This window comes from Taudactylus pleione, unplaced genomic scaffold, assembly GCF_031769625.1.
Source record: "Taudactylus pleione unplaced genomic scaffold, aTauple2 ptg001431l, whole genome shotgun sequence".
Classification (NCBI taxonomy): domain Eukaryota; kingdom Metazoa; phylum Chordata; class Amphibia; order Anura; family Myobatrachidae; genus Taudactylus; species Taudactylus pleione.
The window spans coordinates 128448-148852 of record NW_028285830.1 but is presented as its reverse complement, the minus strand read 5'-3'; the positions used below and the strand labels follow the sequence as shown (position 1 = coordinate 148852).

General features: G+C 46.9%; 1 protein-coding gene across 6 annotated transcripts in view; it reads left to right on the top strand.

The window, feature by feature from the left end:
* MCOLN3 (mucolipin TRP cation channel 3) overlaps positions 1-20405 on the top strand; it is a 96954-nt gene that overhangs the window by 2308 nt on the left and 74241 nt on the right. The window contains exon 1 of one of the 6 annotated variants that reach the window (XM_088463710.1): positions 6056-6079. The exons of 2 other annotated variants lie outside the window; for them this stretch is intronic. The gene's annotated coding sequence lies outside the window, so the exon portion shown is untranslated. 3 more of the 6 variants (XM_088463707.1, XM_088463708.1, XM_088463709.1) reach the window with 3 other exon arrangements.

The following is a 20405-nucleotide window of genomic DNA, read 5'->3' as shown; positions in this document are numbered from 1 at the left end:
TCTGAGAGTGTCACTGGTGGGCTGTCACTGAGAGAGAAGCACCATATCACTGGTAGACTGTCTATTCTGAGAGTGTCACTGGTAGGCTGTCACTGAGAGAGAAGCACCATGTTACTGGTAGGCTGTCACTGAGAGAGACGCACCATGTCACTGGTAGGCTGTCACTGAGAGAGAAGCACCATGTCACTGGTAGGCTGTCATTGAGAGAGACGCACCATATCACTGGTATGCTGTCACTGAGAGAGAAGCACCATGTCACTGGTATGCTGTCACTGAGAGAGAAGCACCATGTTACTGGTATGCTGTCACTGAGAGAGAAGCACCATGTTACTGGTAGGCTGTCACTGAGAGAGAAGCACCATATCACTGGTAGGCTGTCACTGAGAGAGAAGCACCATGTTACTGGTAGGCTGTCACTGAGAGAGAAGCACCATATCACTGGTAGGCTGTCACTGAGAGAGAAGCACCATGTTACTGGTATGCTGTCACTGAGAGAGAAGCACCATGTTACTGGTATGCTGTCACTGAGAGAGAAGCACCATGTTACTGGTATGCTGTCACTGAGAGAGAAGCACCATGTTACTGGTATGCTGTCACTGAGAGAGAAGCACCATGTTACTGGTAGGCTGTCACTGAGAGAGAAGCACCATGTTACTGGTATGCTGTCACTGAGAGAGAAGCACCATATCACTGGTAGGCTGTCACTGAGAGAGAAGCACCATATCACTGGTAGGCTGTCTATTCTGAGAGAGTCACTGGTATGCTGTCACTGAGAGAGAAGCACCATGTTGCTGGTAGGCTGTCACTGAGAGAGAAGCACCATATCACTGGTATGCTGTCACTGAGAGAGAAGCACCATATCACTGGTAGACTGTCTATTCTGAGAGAGTCACTGGTATGCTGTCACTGAGAGAGAAGCACCATGTTGCTGGTAGGCTGTCACTGAGAGAGAAGCACCATATCACTGGTATGCTGTCACTGAGAGAGAAGCACCATGTTACTGGTAGGCTGTCACTGAGAGAGAAGCACCATATCACTGGTAGACTGTCTATTCTGAGAGAGTCACTGGTATGCTGTCACTGAGAGAGAAGCACCATGTTGCTGGTAGGCTGTCACTGAGAGAGAAGCACCATATCACTGGTAGACTGTCTATTCTGAGAGAGTCACTGGTAGGCTGTCACTGAGAGAGAAGCACCATGTTGCTGGTAGGCTGTCTATTCTGAGAGTGTCACTGGTGGGCTGTCACTGAGAGAGAAGCACCATATCACTGGTAGACTGTCTATTCTGAGAGTGTCACTGGTAGGCTGTCACTGAGAGAGAAGCACCATGTTACTGGTAGGCTGTCTATTCTGAGAGAGTCACTGGTATGCTGTCACTGAGAGAGAAGCACCATGTTGCTGGTAGGCTGTCACTGAGAGAGAAGCACCATATCACTGGTAGACTGTCTATTCTGAGAGTGTCACTGGTGGGCTGTCACTGAGAGAGAAGCACCATATCACTGGTAGACTGTCTATTCTGAGAGTGTCACTGGTAGGCTGTCACTGAGAGAGAAGCACCATGTTACTGGTAGGCTGTCACTGAGAGAGAAGCACCATGTTACTGGTAGGCTGTCACTGAGAGAGAAGCACCATGTCACTGGTAGGCTGTCACTGAGAGAGAAGCACCATGTCACTGGTAGGCTGTCACTGAGAGAGAAGCACCATGTTACTGGTAGGCTGTCACTGAGAGAGAAGCACCATGTTACTGGTAGGCTGTCACTGAGAGAGAAGCACCATATCACTGGTAGACTGTCTATTCTGAGAGAGTCACTGGTATGCTGTCACTGAGAGAGAAGCACCATGTTGCTGGTAGGCTGTCACTGAGAGAGAAGCACCATATCACTGGTAGACTGTCTATTCTGAGAGAGTCACTGGTAGGCTGTCACTGAGAGAGAAGCACCATGTTGCTGGTAGGCTGTCTATTCTGAGAGTGTCACTGGTGGGCTGTCACTGAGAGAGAAGCACCATATCACTGGTAGACTGTCTATTCTGAGAGTGTCACTGGTAGGCTGTCACTGAGAGAGAAGCACCATGTTACTGGTAGGCTGTCTATTCTGAGAGAGTCACTGGTATGCTGTCACTGAGAGAGAAGCACCATGTTGCTGGTAGGCTGTCACTGAGAGAGAAGCACCATATCACTGGTAGACTGTCTATTCTGAGAGTGTCACTGGTGGGCTGTCACTGAGAGAGAAGCACCATATCACTGGTAGACTGTCTATTCTGAGAGTGTCACTGGTAGGCTGTCACTGAGAGAGAAGCACCATGTTACTGGTAGGCTGTCACTGAGAGAGACGCACCATGTCACTGGTAGGCTGTCACTGAGAGAGAAGCACCATGTCACTGGTAGGCTGTCATTGAGAGAGACGCACCATATCACTGGTATGCTGTCACTGAGAGAGAAGCACCATGTCACTGGTATGCTGTCACTGAGAGAGAAGCACCATGTTACTGGTATGCTGTCACTGAGAGAGAAGCACCATGTTACTGGTAGGCTGTCACTGAGAGAGAAGCACCATATCACTGGTAGGCTGTCACTGAGAGAGAAGCACCATGTCACTGGTAAACTGTCTATTCTGAGAGAGTCACTGGTAGGCTGTCACTGAGAGAGAAGCACCATGTTGCTGGTAGGCTGTCACTGAGAGAGAAGCACCATATCACTGGTAGGCTGTCACTGAGAGAGAAGCACCATGTTACTGGTATGCTGTCACTGAGAGAGAAGCACCATGTTACTGGTATGCTGTCACTGAGAGAGAAGCACCATGTTACTGGTATGCTGTCACTGAGAGAGAAGCACCATGTTACTGGTATGCTGTCACTGAGAGAGAAGCACCATGTTACTGGTAGGCTGTCACTGAGAGAGAAGCACCATGTTACTGGTATGCTGTCACTGAGAGAGAAGCACCATATCACTGGTAGGCTGTCACTGAGAGAGAAGCACCATATCACTGGTAGGCTGTCTATTCTGAGAGAGTCACTGGTATGCTGTCACTGAGAGAGAAGCACCATGTTGCTGGTAGGCTGTCACTGAGAGAGAAGCACCATATCACTGGTATGCTGTCACTGAGAGAGAAGCACCATATCACTGGTAGACTGTCTATTCTGAGAGAGTCACTGGTATGCTGTCACTGAGAGAGAAGCACCATGTTGCTGGTAGGCTGTCACTGAGAGAGAAGCACCATATCACTGGTATGCTGTCACTGAGAGAGAAGCACCATGTTACTGGTAGGCTGTCACTGAGAGAGAAGCACCATATCACTGGTAGACTGTCTATTCTGAGAGAGTCACTGGTATGCTGTCACTGAGAGAGAAGCACCATGTTGCTGGTAGGCTGTCACTGAGAGAGAAGCACCATATCACTGGTAGACTGTCTATTCTGAGAGAGTCACTGGTAGGCTGTCACTGAGAGAGAAGCACCATGTTGCTGGTAGGCTGTCTATTCTGAGAGTGTCACTGGTGGGCTGTCACTGAGAGAGAAGCACCATATCACTGGTAGACTGTCTATTCTGAGAGTGTCACTGGTAGGCTGTCACTGAGAGAGAAGCACCATGTTACTGGTAGGCTGTCTATTCTGAGAGAGTCACTGGTATGCTGTCACTGAGAGAGAAGCACCATGTTGCTGGTAGGCTGTCACTGAGAGAGAAGCACCATATCACTGGTAGACTGTCTATTCTGAGAGTGTCACTGGTGGGCTGTCACTGAGAGAGAAGCACCATATCACTGGTAGACTGTCTATTCTGAGAGTGTCACTGGTAGGCTGTCACTGAGAGAGAAGCACCATGTTACTGGTAGGCTGTCACTGAGAGAGAAGCACCATGTTACTGGTAGGCTGTCACTGAGAGAGAAGCACCATGTCACTGGTAGGCTGTCACTGAGAGAGAAGCACCATGTCACTGGTAGGCTGTCACTGAGAGAGAAGCACCATGTTACTGGTAGGCTGTCACTGAGAGAGAAGCACCATGTTACTGGTAGGCTGTCACTGAGAGAGAAGCACCATATCACTGGTAGACTGTCTATTCTGAGAGAGTCACTGGTATGCTGTCACTGAGAGAGAAGCACCATGTTGCTGGTAGGCTGTCACTGAGAGAGAAGCACCATATCACTGGTAGACTGTCTATTCTGAGAGAGTCACTGGTAGGCTGTCACTGAGAGAGAAGCACCATGTTGCTGGTAGGCTGTCTATTCTGAGAGTGTCACTGGTGGGCTGTCACTGAGAGAGAAGCACCATATCACTGGTAGACTGTCTATTCTGAGAGTGTCACTGGTAGGCTGTCACTGAGAGAGAAGCACCATGTTACTGGTAGGCTGTCTATTCTGAGAGAGTCACTGGTATGCTGTCACTGAGAGAGAAGCACCATGTTGCTGGTAGGCTGTCACTGAGAGAGAAGCACCATATCACTGGTAGACTGTCTATTCTGAGAGTGTCACTGGTGGGCTGTCACTGAGAGAGAAGCACCATATCACTGGTAGACTGTCTATTCTGAGAGTGTCACTGGTAGGCTGTCACTGAGAGAGAAGCACCATGTTACTGGTAGGCTGTCACTGAGAGAGACGCACCATGTCACTGGTAGGCTGTCACTGAGAGAGAAGCACCATGTCACTGGTAGGCTGTCATTGAGAGAGACGCACCATATCACTGGTATGCTGTCACTGAGAGAGAAGCACCATGTCACTGGTATGCTGTCACTGAGAGAGAAGCACCATGTTACTGGTATGCTGTCACTGAGAGAGAAGCACCATGTTACTGGTAGGCTGTCACTGAGAGAGAAGCACCATATCACTGGTAGGCTGTCACTGAGAGAGAAGCACCATGTCACTGGTAAACTGTCTATTCTGAGAGAGTCACTGGTAGGCTGTCACTGAGAGAGAAGCACCATGTTGCTGGTAGGCTGTCACTGAGAGAGAAGCACCATATCACTGGTAGACTGTCTATTCTGAGAGTGTCACTGGTGGGCTGTCACTGAGAGAGAAGCACCATATCACTGGTAGACTGTCTATTCTGAGAGTGTCACTGGTAGGCTGTCACTGAGAGAGAAGCACCATGTTACTGGTATGCTGTCACTGAGAGAGAAGCACCATGTTACTGGTAGGCTGTCACTGAGAGAGAAGCACCATATCACTGGTAGGCTGTCACTGAGAGAGAAGCACCATGTTACTGGTAGGCTGTCACTGAGAGAGAAGCACCATATCACTGGTATGCTGTCACTGAGAGAGAAGCACCATGTCACTGGTAGGCTGTCACTGAGAGAGAAGCACCATGTTACTGGTATGCTGTCACTGAGAGAGAAGCACCATGTTACTGGTAGGCTGTCACTGAGAGAGAAGCACCATGTTACTGGTATGCTGTCACTGAGAGAGAAGCACCATATCACTGGTAGGCTGTCACTGAGAGAGAAGCACCATGTTACTGGTAGGCTGTCACTGAGAGAGAAGCACCATATCACTGGTAGACTGTCACTGAGAGAGAAGCACCATGTCACTGGTAAACTGTCTATTCTGAGAGTGTCACTGGTATGCTGTCACTGAGAGAGAAGCACCATGTCACTGGTAGGCTGTCATTGAGAGAGACGCACCATGTCACTGGTAGGCTGTCACTGAGAGAGAAGCACCATGTCACTGGTAGGCTGTCATTGAGAGAGACGCACCATGTCACTGGTGGGCTGTCACTGAGAGAGAAGCACCATGTTACTGGTATGCTGTCACTGAGAGAGAAGCACCATATCACTGGTAGGCTGTCACTGAGAGAGAAGCACCATGTCACTGGTAAACTGTCTATTCTGAGACTGTCACTGGTAGGCTGTCACTGACAGAGAAGCACCATGTCACTGGTGGGCTGTCACTGAGAGAGAAGCACCATGTTACTGGTAGGCTGTCACTGAGAGAGAAGCACCATGTTACTGGTATGCTGTCACTGAGAGAGAAGCACCATATCACTGGTAGGCTGTCACTGAGAGAGAAGCACCATGTTACTGGTAGGCTGTCACTGAGAGAGAAGCACCATATCACTGGTAGACTGTCACTGAGAGAGAAGCACCATGTCACTGGTAAACTGTCTATTCTGAGAGTGTCACTGGTATGCTGTCACTGAGAGAGAAGCACCATGTCACTGGTAGGATGTCATTGAGAGAGACGCACCATGTCACTGGTAGGCTGTCACTGAGAGAGAAGCACCATGTCACTGGTAGGCTGTCATTGAGAGAGACGCACCATGTCACTGGTGGGCTGTCACTGAGAGAGAAGCACCATGTTACTGGTATGCTGTCACTGAGAGAGAAGCACCATATCACTGGTAGGCTGTCACTGAGAGAGAAGCACCATGTCACTGGTAAACTGTCTATTCTGAGACTGTCACTGGTAGGCTGTCACTGACAGAGAAGCACCATGTCACTGGTGGGCTGTCACTGAGAGAGAAGCACCATGTCACTGGTATGCTGTCACTGAGAGAGAAGCACCATGTCACTGGTAGGCTGTCACTGAGAGAGAAGCACCATTTCACTGGTAGACTGTCTATTCTGAGAGAGTCACTGGTATGCTGTCACTGAGAGAGAAGCACCATGTCACTGGTAGGCTGTCACTGAGAGAGAAGCACCATGTCACTGGTGGGCTGTCACTGAGAGAGAAGCACCATGTCACTGGTAGGCTGTCACTGAGAGAGAAGCACCATGTCACTGGTGGGCTGTCACTGAGAGAGAAGCACCATGTCACTGGTAGTCTGTCACTGATAGAGAAGCACCATGTCACTGGTAAACTGTCTTCTCTGAGAGACTGTCACTGAGAGAAGCATTGTATCAAGAGAGACTGTCACTGAGAGAGAAGCACTGCGTCAGTGAGAGACTGTCACTGAGAGAGAAGCACTGCATCAGTGAGAGACTGTCACTGAGAGAGAAGCACTGCGTCACTGAGAGGCTACCACTGAGAAAGTAATACTGTGTCACTGAGAGTAGTACTGTGAGACTGCCACTGAGAATAGTATTGTTTGAGAGACTCTCATTGAGAAAGTAATGCTGTATCACTGAGAGTAGTACTGTGTGACTGAGAGACTGTCCCTGAGAGTAATACTGTGTCACTGCGAGTAGTAATTTGTTACTGAGACTATCACTGAGAGAGTAATACTGTGTAACTGAGAGTAGTACTGTGTGACTGAGAGACTGTCACTGAGAGTAATACTGTGTTACTGAGAGACTATCACTGAGAGAGTAATACTGTGTCACTGAGAGTAGTACTGTGAGACTGCCACTGAGAATAGTATTGATTAATTGAGAGACTCTCATTGAGAAAGTAATGCTGTATCACTGAGAGTAGTACTGTGTGACTGGGAGACTCTCTCTTAGAATACTACTGCGAGACTGTCACTGAGAGTAGTGCTGTGTGGCTGAGAGACTGTCCCTGAGGGTAGTGCTGTGTAACTGAGAGACTGTCACGAGAGAGAAGCACCATGTCAAAGAGAGACCGACACTGAACGAGAAGCACCATGTCAGTGGGAGACTGACACTGAGAGTAATACTGTGTCATTGAGAGTAGCACTTTGTGACTGGGAGACTGTCACTGAGAGAGTAATACTGTGTCATTGAGAGTAGCACTTTGTGACTGGGAGACTGTCACTGAGAGAGTAATACTGTGTCATTGAGAGTAGCACTTTGTGACTAGGAGACTGTCACTGAGAGTAATACTGTGTCATTGAGAGTAGCACTTTGTGACTGGGAGACTGTCACTGAGAGAGTAATACTGTGTCATTGAGAGTAGCATTTTGTGACTGGGAGACTGTCACTGAGAGAGTAATACTGTGTCATTGAGAGTAGCACTTTGTGACTGGGAGACTGTCACTGAGAGAGTAATACTGTGTCATTGAGAGTAGCACTTTGTGACTGGGAGACTGTCACTGGGAGAGTAATACTGTGTCACTGAGAGTAGTACTGTGTGACTGCCACTGAGAATAGTATTGTTTAATTGAGAGACTGTCACTGAGAAAGTAATGCTGTATCACTGAGAGTAGTACTGTGTGACTGGGAGAGTGTCACTGGGAGAGTAATACTGTGTCACTGAGAGTAGTACTTTGTGACTGGGAGACTGTCACTGGGAGAGTAATACTGTGTCACTGAGAGTAGTACTGTGTGACTGAGAGTAGTACTGTGTGACTGTTAGTGAGAGAGTAGCACAGTGTGACTGGGAGACTGTCAGAGAGAGAATGAGACTGCTGGAAAGCAGAGAGATACAGTGACAGTGAGCGGGACTAGCAGAAATGAGGGGAGGGACATTAGGGAGATTCTGGGACATATGGGATCCAAGCACACGCTCTGCCATTATTACTCCCTGCTCTCCATCCTCTCAGCAGGACACCTACCGGTGAGTACATTCAGCTGCATGTACAGTATATAGGCTGTATATATAATATGTGCATGATATACTGACATGCTAATACCAGACACACTGCACTCATATCCTGATGTTACATGGCTGCACATTCCTGCTACATCCATGTAACATTGTATAACTTGCAGAATCACATAAAGACCGGGATAAGTCACAGACTTTGATGCATCTAACAATGAGGCCATATTAGTCAGCTCTGCACCTCCCGGGAAGACATAAACAGCCGTCAGTGGGTGCAGTGATAGCCGCCAATAGCCCATGTGGGGTATACATTTAGGAAATCTGGCAGAATGCTCTGCAATCGGTGCTCTCGCGGCCACAGTACTGATGATTAGTCCCAGGATATTCACAGGTCAGCACTTTGCATTCAGATGCTCAGCAGAGATTACTTTTTATGTAAATTACTCTTTTATATTGATTTCCACCAGCTTTCTATGTATCCCGCCAATAATGCAACTCTTTTGAAAATTAATTGAAAGATAATTACTGAAGTTCAAAAACATACTGGTAGGTGACCAAAAATTATCCCTAGTGTGTATGTGTGTGACCATGTGATGGGGAATATAGAGTGTAAGCACTGGGGCAGGGAGTGATGTGACCCCTAGTGTGTATGTGTGTGACCATGTGATGGGGAATATAGAGTGTAAGCACTGGGGCAGGGAGTGATGTGACCCCTAGTGTGTATGTGTGTGACCATGTGATGGGGAATATAGAGTGTAAGCAGCACTGGGGCAGGGAGTGATGTGACCCCTAGTGTGTATGTGTGTGACCATGTGATGGGGAATATAGAGTGTAAGCACTGGGGCAGGGAGTGATGTGACCCCTAGTGTGTATGTGTGTGACCATGTGATGGGGACTATAAAGTGTAAGCACTGGGGCAGGGAGTGATGTGATCCCTAGTGTGTATGTGTGTGACCATGTGATGGGGAATATAGAGTGTAAGCACTGGGGCAGGGAGTGATGTGATCCCTAGTGTGTATGTGTGTGACCATGTGATGGGGACTATAAAGTGTAAGCACTGGGGCAGGGAGTGATGTGATCCCTAGTGTGTGTGTGTGTGACCATGTGATGGGGAATATAGAGTGTAAGCACTGGGGCAGGGAGTGATGTGACCCCTAGTGTGTAAGTGTGTGACCATGTGATGGGGAATATAGAGTGTAAGCACTAGGCCAGGGAGTGATGTGACCCCTAGTGTGTAAGTGTGTGACCATGTGATGGGGAATATAGAGTGTAAGCTGCACTGGGGCAGGGAGTGATGTGACCCCTAGTGTGTGTGTGTGTGACCATGTGATGGGGAATATAGAGTGTAAGCACTGGGGCAGGGAGTGATGTGACCCCTAGTGTGTAAGTGTGTGACCATGTGATGGGGAATATAGAGTGTAAGCTGCACTGGGGCAGGGAGTGATGTGACCCCTAGTGTGTATATGTGTGTGATCATGTGATGGGGAATATAGAGTGTAAGCACTGGGGCAGGGAGTGATGTGACCCCTAGTGTGTAAGTGTGTGACCATATGATGGGGAATATAGAGTGTAAGCACTGGGGCAGGGAGTGATGTGACCCCTAGTGTGTATGTGTGTGACCATGTGATGGGGAATATAGAGTGTAAGCACTGGGGCAGGGAGTGATGTGACCCCTAGTGTGTATGTGTGTGACCATGTGATGGGGAATATAGAGTGTAAGCACTGGGGCAGGGAGTGATGTGACCCCTAGTGTGTAAGTGTGTGACCATGTGATGGGGAATATAGAGTGTAAGCTGCACTGGGGCAGGGAGTGATGTGACCCCTAGTGTGTGTGTGTGTGACCATGTGATGGGGAATATAGAGTGTAAGCACTGGGGCAGGGAGTGATGTGACCCCTAGTGTGTATGTGTGTGACCATGTGATGGGGAATATAGAGTGTAAGCTGCACTGGGGCAGGGAGTGATGTGATCCCTAGTGTGTATGTGTGTGAGCATGTGATGGGGAATATAGAGTGTAAGCACTGGGGCAGGGAGTGATGTGACCCCTAGTGTGTATGTGTGTGACCATGTGATGGGGAATATAGAGTGTAAGCTGCACTGGGGCAGGGAGTGATGTGACCCCTAGTGTGTATGTGTGTGACCATGTGATGGGGAATATAGAGTGTAAGCACTGGGGCAGGGAGTGATGTGACCCCTAGTGTGTATGTGTGTGACCATGTGATGGGGAATATAGAGTGTAAGCACTGGGGCAGGGAGTGATGTGACCTCTAGTGTGTATGTGTGTGACCATGTGATGGGGAATATAGAGTGTAAGCACTGGGGCAGGGAGTGATGTGATCCCTAGTGTGTATGTGTGTGACCACGTGATGGGGAATATAGAGTGTAAGCACTGGGGCAGGGAGTGATGTGATCCCTAGTGTGTAAGTGTGTGACCATATGATGGGGAATATAGAGTGTAAGCCCTGGGGCAGGGAGTGATGTGACCCCTAGTGTGTATGTGTGTGACCATGTGATGGGGAATATAGAGTGTAAGCACTGGGGCAGGGAGTGATGTGACCCCTAGTGTGTATGTGTGTGAGCATGTGATGGGGAATATAGAGTGTAAGCACTGGGGCAGGGAGTGATGTGACCCCTAGTGTGTATGTGTGTGACCATGTGATGGGGAATATAGAGTGTAAGCACTGGGGCAGGGAGTGATGTGACCTCTAGTGTGTATGTGTGTGACCATGTGATGGGGAATATAGAGTGTAAGCACTGGGGCAGGGAGTGATGTGATCCCTAGTGTGTATGTGTGTGACCACGTGATGGGGAATATAGAGTGTAAGCACTGGGGCAGGGAGTGATGTGATCCCTAGTGTGTATGTGTGTGAGCATGTGATGGGGAATATAGAGTGTAAGCTGCACTGGGGCAGGGAGTGATGTGACCCCTAGTGTGTATGTGTGTGACCATGTGATGGGGAATATAGAGTGTAAGCACTGGGGCAGGGAGTGATGTGACCCCTAGTGTGTATGTGTGTGACCATGTGATGGGGAATATAGAGTGTAAGCACTGGGGCAGGGAGTGATGTGATCCCTAGTGTGTATGTGTGTGAGCATGTGATGGGGAATATAGAGTGTAAGCACTGGGGCAGGGAGTGATGTGACCCCTAGTGTGTATGTGTGTGACCATGTGATGGGGAATATAGAGTGTAAGCACTGGGGCAGGGAGTGATGTGACCCCTAGTGTGTATGTGTGTGACCATGTGATGGGGAATATAGAGTGTAAGCTGCACTGGGGCAGGGAGTGATGTGACCCCTAGTGTGTATGTGTGTGACCATGTGATGGGGAATATAGAGTGTAAGCACTGGGGCAGGGAGTGATGTGACCCCTAGTGTGTATGTGTGTGACCATGTGATGGGGAATATAGAGTGTAAGCACTGGGGCAGGGAGTGATGTGACCTCTAGTGTGTATGTGTGTGACCATGTGATGGGGAATATAGAGTGTAAGCACTGGGGCAGGGAGTGATGTGATCCCTAGTGTGTATGTGTGTGACCACGTGATGGGGAATATAGAGTGTAAGCACTGGGGCAGGGAGTGATGTGATCCCTAGTGTGTAAGTGTGTGACCATATGATGGGGAATATAGAGTGTAAGCCCTGGGGCAGGGAGTGATGTGACCCCTAGTGTGTATGTGTGTGACCATGTGATGGGGAATATAGAGTGTAAGCACTGGGGCAGGGAGTGATGTGACCCCTAGTGTGTATGTGTGTGAGCATGTGATGGGGAATATAGAGTGTAAGCACTGGGGCAGGGAGTGATGTGACCCCTAGTGTGTATGTGTGTGACCATGTGATGGGGAATATAGAGTGTAAGCACTGGGGCAGGGAGTGATGTGACCCCTAGTGTGTATGTGTGTGACCATGTGATGGGGAATATAGAGTGTAAGCTGCACTGGGGCAGGGAGTGATGTGACCCCTAGTGTGTATGTCTGTGATCATGTGATGGGGAATATAGAGTGTAAGCACTGGGGCAGGGAGTGATGTGACCCCTAGTGTGTATGTGTGTGAGCATGTGATGGGGAATATAGAGTGTAAGCACTGGAGCAGGGAGTGATGTGACCCCTAGTGTGTATGTGTGTGACCATGTGATGGGGAATATAGAGTGTAAGCACTGGGGCAGGGAGTGATGTGACCCCTAGTGTGTATGTGTGTGACCATGTGATGGGGAATATAGAGTGTAAGCACTGGGGCAGGGAGTGATGTGACCCCTAGTGTGTATGTGTGTGACCATGTGATGGGGAATATAGAGTGTAAGCTGCACTGGGGCAGGGAGTGATGTGACCCCTAGTGTGTATGTGTGTGACCATGTGATGGGGAATATAGATTGTAAGCACTGGGGCAGGGAGTGATGTGACCCCTAGTGTGTATGTGTGTGACCATGTGATGGGGAATATAGAGTGTAAGACTGGGGCAGGGAGTGATGTGACCCTTAGTGTGTATGTGTGTGACCATGTGATGGGGAATATAGAGTGTAAGCTGCACTGGGGCAGGGAGTGATGTGACCCCTAGTGTGTGTGTGTGTGACCATGTGATGGGGAATATAGAGTGTAAGCACTGGGGCAGGGAGTGATGTGACCCCTAGTGTGTATGTGTGTGAGCATGTGATGGGGAATATAGAGTGTAAGCACTGGAGCAGGGAGTGATGTGACCCCTAGTGTGTATGTGTGTGACCATGTGATGGGGAATATAGAGTGTAAGCTGCACTGGGGCAGGGAGTGATGTGACCCCTAGTGTGTGTGTGTGTGACCATGTGATGGGGAATATAGAGTGTAAGCACTGGGGCAGGGAGTGATGTGACCCCTAGTGTGTATGTGTGTGACCATGTGATGGGGAATATAGAGAGTAAGCTGCACTGGGGCAGGGAGTGATGTGACCCCTAGTGTGTATGTGTGTGACCATGTGATGGGGAATATAGAGTGTAAGCACTGGGGCAGGGAGTGATGTGACCCCTAGTGTGTATGTGTGTGACCATGTGATGGGGAATATAGAGTGTAAGCTGCACTGGGGCAGGGAGTGATGTGACCCCTAGTGTGTATGTGTGTGACCATGTGATGGGGAATATAGAGTGTAAGCACTGGGGCAGGGAGTGATGTGACCCCTAGTGTGTATGTGTGTGACCATGTGATGGGGAATATAGAGTGTAAGCACTGGAGCAGGGAGTGATGTGACCCCTAGTGTGTGTGTGTGTGACCATGTGATGGGGAATATAGAGTGTAAGCTGCACTGGGGCAGGGAGTGATGTGACCCCTAGTGTGTATGTGTGTGACCATGTGATGGGGAATATAGAGTGTAAGCACTGGGGCAGGGAGTGATGTGACCCCTAGTGTGTAAGTGTGTGACCATATGATGGGGAATATAGAGTGTAAGCACTGGAGCAGGGAGTGATGTGACCCCTAGTGTGTATGTGTGTGACCATATGATGGGGAATATAGAGTGTAAGCACTGGAGCAGGGAGTGATGTGACCCCTAGTGTGTGTGTGTGTGACCATATGATGGGGAATATAGAGTGTAAGCACTGGAGCAGGGAGTGATGTGACCCCTAGTGTGTGTGTGTGTGACCATGTGATGGGGAATATAGAGTGTAAGCACTGGGGCAGGGAGTGATGTGACCCCTAGTGTGTATGTGTGTGACCATGTGATGGGGAATATAGAGTGTAAGCACTGGGGCAGGGAGTGATGTGACCCCTAGTGTGTAAGTGTGTGACCATATGATGGGGAATATAGAGTGTAAGCACTGGGGCAGGGAGTGATGTGACCCCTAGTGTGTAAGTGTGTGACCATATGATGGGGAATATAGAGTGTAAGCACTGGAGCAGGGAGTGATGTGACCCCTAGTGTGTATGTGTGTGACCATGTGATGGGGAATATAGAGTGTAAGCACTGGGGCAGGGAGTGATGTGACCCCTAGTGTGTAAGTGTGTGACCATATGATGGGGAATATAGAGTGTAAGCACTGGAGCAGGGAGTGATGTGACCCCTAGTGTGTATGTGTGTGACCATGTGATGGGGAATATAGAGTGTAAGCTGCACTGGGGCAGGGAGTGATGTGACCCCTAGTGTGTATGTGTGTGACCATGTGATGGGGAATATAGAGTGTAAGCACTGGGGCAGGGAGTGATGTGACCCCTAGTGTGTATGTGTGTGACCATATGATGGGGAATATAGAGTGTAAGCACTGGGGCAGGGAGTGATGTGACCCCTAGTGTGTATGTGTGTGACCATATGATGGGGAATATAGAGTGTAAGCACTGGGGCAGGGAGTGATGTGACCCCTAGTGTGTATGTGTGTGACCATATGATGGGGAATATAGAGTGTAAGCACTGGGGCAGGGAGTGATGTGACCCCTAGTGTGTATGTGTGTGACCATGTGATGGGGAATATAGAGTGTAAGCACTGGGGCAGGGAGTGATGTGACCCCTAGTGTGTATGTGTGTGACCATGTGATGGGGAATATAGGGTGTAAGCTGCACTGGGGCAGGGAGTGATGTGACCCCTAGTGTGTATGTGTGTGACCATATGATGGGGAATATAGAGTGTAAGCTGCACTGGGGCAGGGAGTGATGTGACCCCTAGTGTGTATGTGTGTGACCATATGATGGGGAATATAGAGTGTAAGCACTGGGGCAGGGAGTGATGTGACCCCTAGTGTGTATGTGTGTGACCATGTGATGGGGAATATAGAGTGTAAGCTGCACTGGGGCAGGGAGTGATGTGACCCCTAGTGTGTATGTGTGTGACCATGTGATGGGGAATATAGAGTGTAAGCACTGGGGCAGGGAGTGATGTGACCCCTAGTGTGTATGTGTGTGACCATGTGATGGGGAATATAGAGTGTAAGCATCGGGGTAGGGAGTGATGTGACCCCTAGTGTGTATGTGTGTGACCATGTGATGGGGAATATAGAGTGTAAGCTGCACTGGGGCAGGGAGTGATGTGACCCCTAGTGTGTATGTGTGTGACCATGTGATGGGGAATATAGAGTGTAAGCACTGGGGCAGGGAGTGATGTGACCCCTAGTGTGTATGTGTGTGACCATGTGATGGGGAATATAGAGTGTAAGCACTGGGGCAGGGGTTGACTTTGTGACTGACTGATATACGCTTTGTAACACGCTACGGAGTAGGTGTGCGCTATATAAATAACAAGTTAATAATAAGCTCATATGTTTTAATAATCCTGCAACTTGACTGATTCTTAGTAGACATTACTGAGGTTCCTGCGGAGTTAGAGTTTCTTTCCCTGCTGCTGCGAGATCACCGATTTTGGTTATTTTAATATGGGAGATCTCAGTCAGGCGTACACCCTGCATAAATACATGTCATTATAAGTAGGGATATTTTACTCTTAGTAAGTCGGATCACCGCTGTGCAATGTCACTAACAAATACACAATCGCTTCTTTGTTCTTGTCTCCCATCTGGAATTAGAACATGATTATAGTAATCTTAGCCTGATGACTGATAATGGAAACTATAATTAAATCCGGTGATACAAAGACCAGACGTATGTATAAAAGGACAACGTATATGTCTGGTCACTATAGGAAACCATAATGGCGCAGAAATGTGATCAGCAGTGTAAGCAGCAGAGATCTAAGGGGTCTTCAACCTTGGCCCTCCAGCTGCTGTGGAACTACACATCCCAGCATGCACTGACACTTTTTTGATATAACAGCATGCTAAAACCATGGCAGTGCATGCTGGGATGTGTAGTTCCACAGCAGCTGGAGGGCCACGGTTGAAGACCCCTGCTATAGGGCCTTATTCAGAGATGGGCGCAAATGCTGTCGCGACTGTGATTCCGTGTGCATCATCTGCGGAAATGTGTCGCAGCTGTTTGGATTTGTATAAACATGCTCGTCATCCATAATTAAACTTGAAACATGCGTAGATTACCGATAATGGCTCAACTGCGTATACATCGGCACAACGTCCATCTCTGAAACAGGCCTATAGTACTAAGACTGATCGCTGTTATATGATTGTATACAGCAGCAGTTCCCTAACAATCGCGGCACCTTACAGTATCACTATAGACAACAAATGATAATCTGGCGCTACACCTTCCAGGTGAATTGGATAGATGTAATAATAACATTGATATTAGTAAAGGAATTAATAATACAATTAATATTCTGACTGCTGCTTATTGAATAAGAGGTAGGAAATACAGTATATACACCCACCAAGGAATAGAAGGAAAAATAGTACATAAGCGCTGTCAGAAAACGGATAATTTAATACCAATAAAATATATAGATATAAAAATTTGACTAAATTATTATTATTATTATCCTTTATTTATATGGCGCCACAAGTGTTCCGCAGCGCCTTACATAGTACATAGAACTAATAAGTGAACAAGATACAAGTAACTTACAGTACATTACAGTGCAGGACAAGGACACGATTTATATACATTGCTGCAATAGCGATTAAATCACTCACAATAAGCAGCCGGGAGTTGGCAGAGACGTGTTAGGTGCCTTATGGGGAGTAAGGAGTAGAAGAAAATGTAAAGAGAAGCACATGAGGGAAGAGGTCCCTGCTCATGAGAGCTTACATTCTAATGGGGAGGGGCAGACAGACAGGTGTGACACAGAAGGGGAGGGGCAGACAGACAGGAGTGACACAGAAGGGGAGGGGCAGACAGACAGGCGTGACACAGAAGGGGAGGGGCAGACAGACAGGTGTGACACAGAAGGGGAGAGACAGACAGGCGTGACACAGAAGGGGAGGGGCAGACAGACAGGTGTGACACAGAAGGGGAGGGGCAGACAGGTGTGACACAGAAGGGGAGGGGCAGACACAGGTGTGACACAGAAGGGGAGGGGCAGACAAACAGGTGTGACACAGAAGGGGAGGGGCAGACAGGTGTGACACAGAAGGGGAGGGGCAGACAGACAGGTGTGACACAGAAGGGGAGGGGCAGACAGACAGGTGTGACACAGAAGGGGAGGGGCAGACAGACAGGTGTGACACAGAAGGGGAGGGGCAGTTAGACAGGCGTGACACAGAAGGGGAGGGGCAGTTAGACAGGCGTGACACAGAAGGGGAGGGGCAGACAGACAGGTGTGACACAGAAGGGGAGGGGCAGACAGGTGTGACACAGAAGGGGAGGGGCAGACAGACAGGTGTGACACAGAAGGGGAGGGGCAGACACAGGTGTGACACAGAAGGCGAGGGGCAGACAGACAGGTGTGACACAGAAGGGGAGGGGCAGACAGACAGGTGTGACACAGAAGGGGAGGGGCAGACACAGGTGTGACACAGAAGGGGAGGGGCAGACAGACAGGCGTGACACAGATGGGGTAGACGGGGAGGAAGGAGCATGGAGCAGCGGGTTAGGATGAGAGCTGGAAGGCTATAATGACGTAGTGGGTCCTGAGAGCCCATTTCAAGATTTGTAGAGAAGTGCAGAGTCTGATGGGGAGAGGGAGAGAGTTCCAGAGGTGAGGAGCAGCACAGGCAAAGTCTTGGATGCGGGAGTGGGAGGAAGTAATCAGTTGGCAAAAGAGGCGGCATTATATATGTCAGAATAAAACACAATTAAATCACATAACAATTAGCTCAGATGGTCAGTCAGAATTAATATCCAAATGCAGAAAAAAGGGAAAAACAGAGAAAGGGAGTCAGTGGGTGATCAGATATTGTATCTTGTTAGTAACAACACAGTTATATATCTGTATCCACCATGATAGTAACACAGTTATATATCTGTATCCACCATGATAGTAACACAGTTATATATCTGTATCCACCATGATAGTAACACAGTTATATATCTGTATCCACCATGATAGTAACACAGTTATATATCTGTATCCACCATGATAGTAACACAGTTATATATCTGTATCCACCATGATAGTAACACAGTTATATATCTGTATCCACCATGATAGTAACACAGTTATATATCTGTATCCACCATGATAGTAACACAGTTATAATTCTGTATCCACCATGATAGTAACACAGTTATATATCTGTATCCACCATGATAGTAACACAGTTATATATCTGTATCCACCATGATAGTAACACAGTTATATATCTGTATCCACCATGATAGTAACACAGTTATATTTCTGTATCCACCATGATAGTAACACAGTTATATATCTGTATCCACCATGATAGTAACACAGTTATATTTCTGTATCCACCATGATAGTAACACAGTTATATTTCTGTATCCACCATGATAGTAACACAGTTATATATCTGTATCCACCATGATAGTAACACAGTTATATATCTGTATCCACCATGATAGTAACACAGTTATATATCTGTATCCACCATGATAGTAACACAGTTATATATCTGTATACACCATGATAGTAACACAGTTATATTTCTGTATCCACCATGATAGTAACACAGTTATATATCTGTATCCACCATGATAGTAACACAGTTATATATCTGTATCCACCATGATAGTAACACAGTTATATTTCTGTATCCACCATGATAGTAACACAGTTATATTTCTGTATCCACCATGATAGTAACACAGTTATATTTCTGTATCCACCATGATAGTAACACAGTTATATATCTGTATCCACCATGATAGTAACACAGTTATATATCTGTATCCACCATGATAGTAACACAGTTATATATCTGTATCCACCATGATAGTAACACAGTTATATTTCTGTATCCACCATGATAGTAACACAGTTATATATCTGTATCCACCATGATAGTAACACAGTTATAATTCTGTATCCACCATGATAGTAACACAGTTATATATCTGTATACACCATGATAGTAACGCAGTTATATATCTGTATCCACCATGATAGTAACACAGTTATATATCTGTATCCACCATGATAGTAACACAGTTATATATCTGTATACACCATGATAGTAACACAGTTATATATCTGTATCCACCATGATAGTAACACAGTTATATTCCTGTATCCACCATGATAGTAACACAGTTATATATCTGTATCCACCATGATAGTAACACAGTTATAATTCTGTATCCACCATGATAGTAACACAGTTATATATCTGTATCCACCATGATAGTAACACAGTTATATATCTGTATCCACCATGATAGTAACACAGTTATATATCTGTATCCACCATGATAGTAACACAGTTATATTTCTGTATCCACCCTGATAGTAACACAGTTATATATCTGTATCCACCCTGATAGTAACACAGTTATATATCTGTATCCACCATGATAGTAACACAGTTATATTTCTGTATCCACCATGATAGTAACACAGTTATATTTCTGTATCCACCCTGATAGTAACACAGTTATATATCTGTATCCACCATGATAGTAACACAGTTATATATCTGTATCCACCATGATAGTAACAGTTATATATCTGTATCCACCATGATAGTAACACAGTTATATATCTGTATCCACCATGATAGTAACACAGTTATATATCTGTATCCACCCTGATAGTAACACAGTTATAATTCTGTATCCACCATGATAGTAACACAGTTATATATCTGTATCCACCATGATAGTAACACAGTTATATATCTGTATCCACCATGATAGTAACACAGTTATATATCTGTATCCACCATGATAGTAACACAGTTATATATCTGTATCCACCATGATAGTAACACAGTTATATATCTGTATCCACCATGATAGTAACACAGTTATATATCTGTATCCACCATGATAGTAACACAGTTATATTTCTGTATCCACCATGATAGTAACACAGTTATATATCTGTATCCACCATGATAGTAACACAGTTATATATCTGTATCCACCATGATAGTAACACAGTTATATATCTGTATCCACCATGATAGTAACACAGTTATATATCTGTATCCACCATGATAGTAACACAGTTATATTTCTGTATCCACCATGATAGTAACACAGTTATATATCTGTATCCACCATGATAGTAACACAGTTATATTTCTGTATCCACCATGATAGTAACACAGTTATAATTCTGTATCCA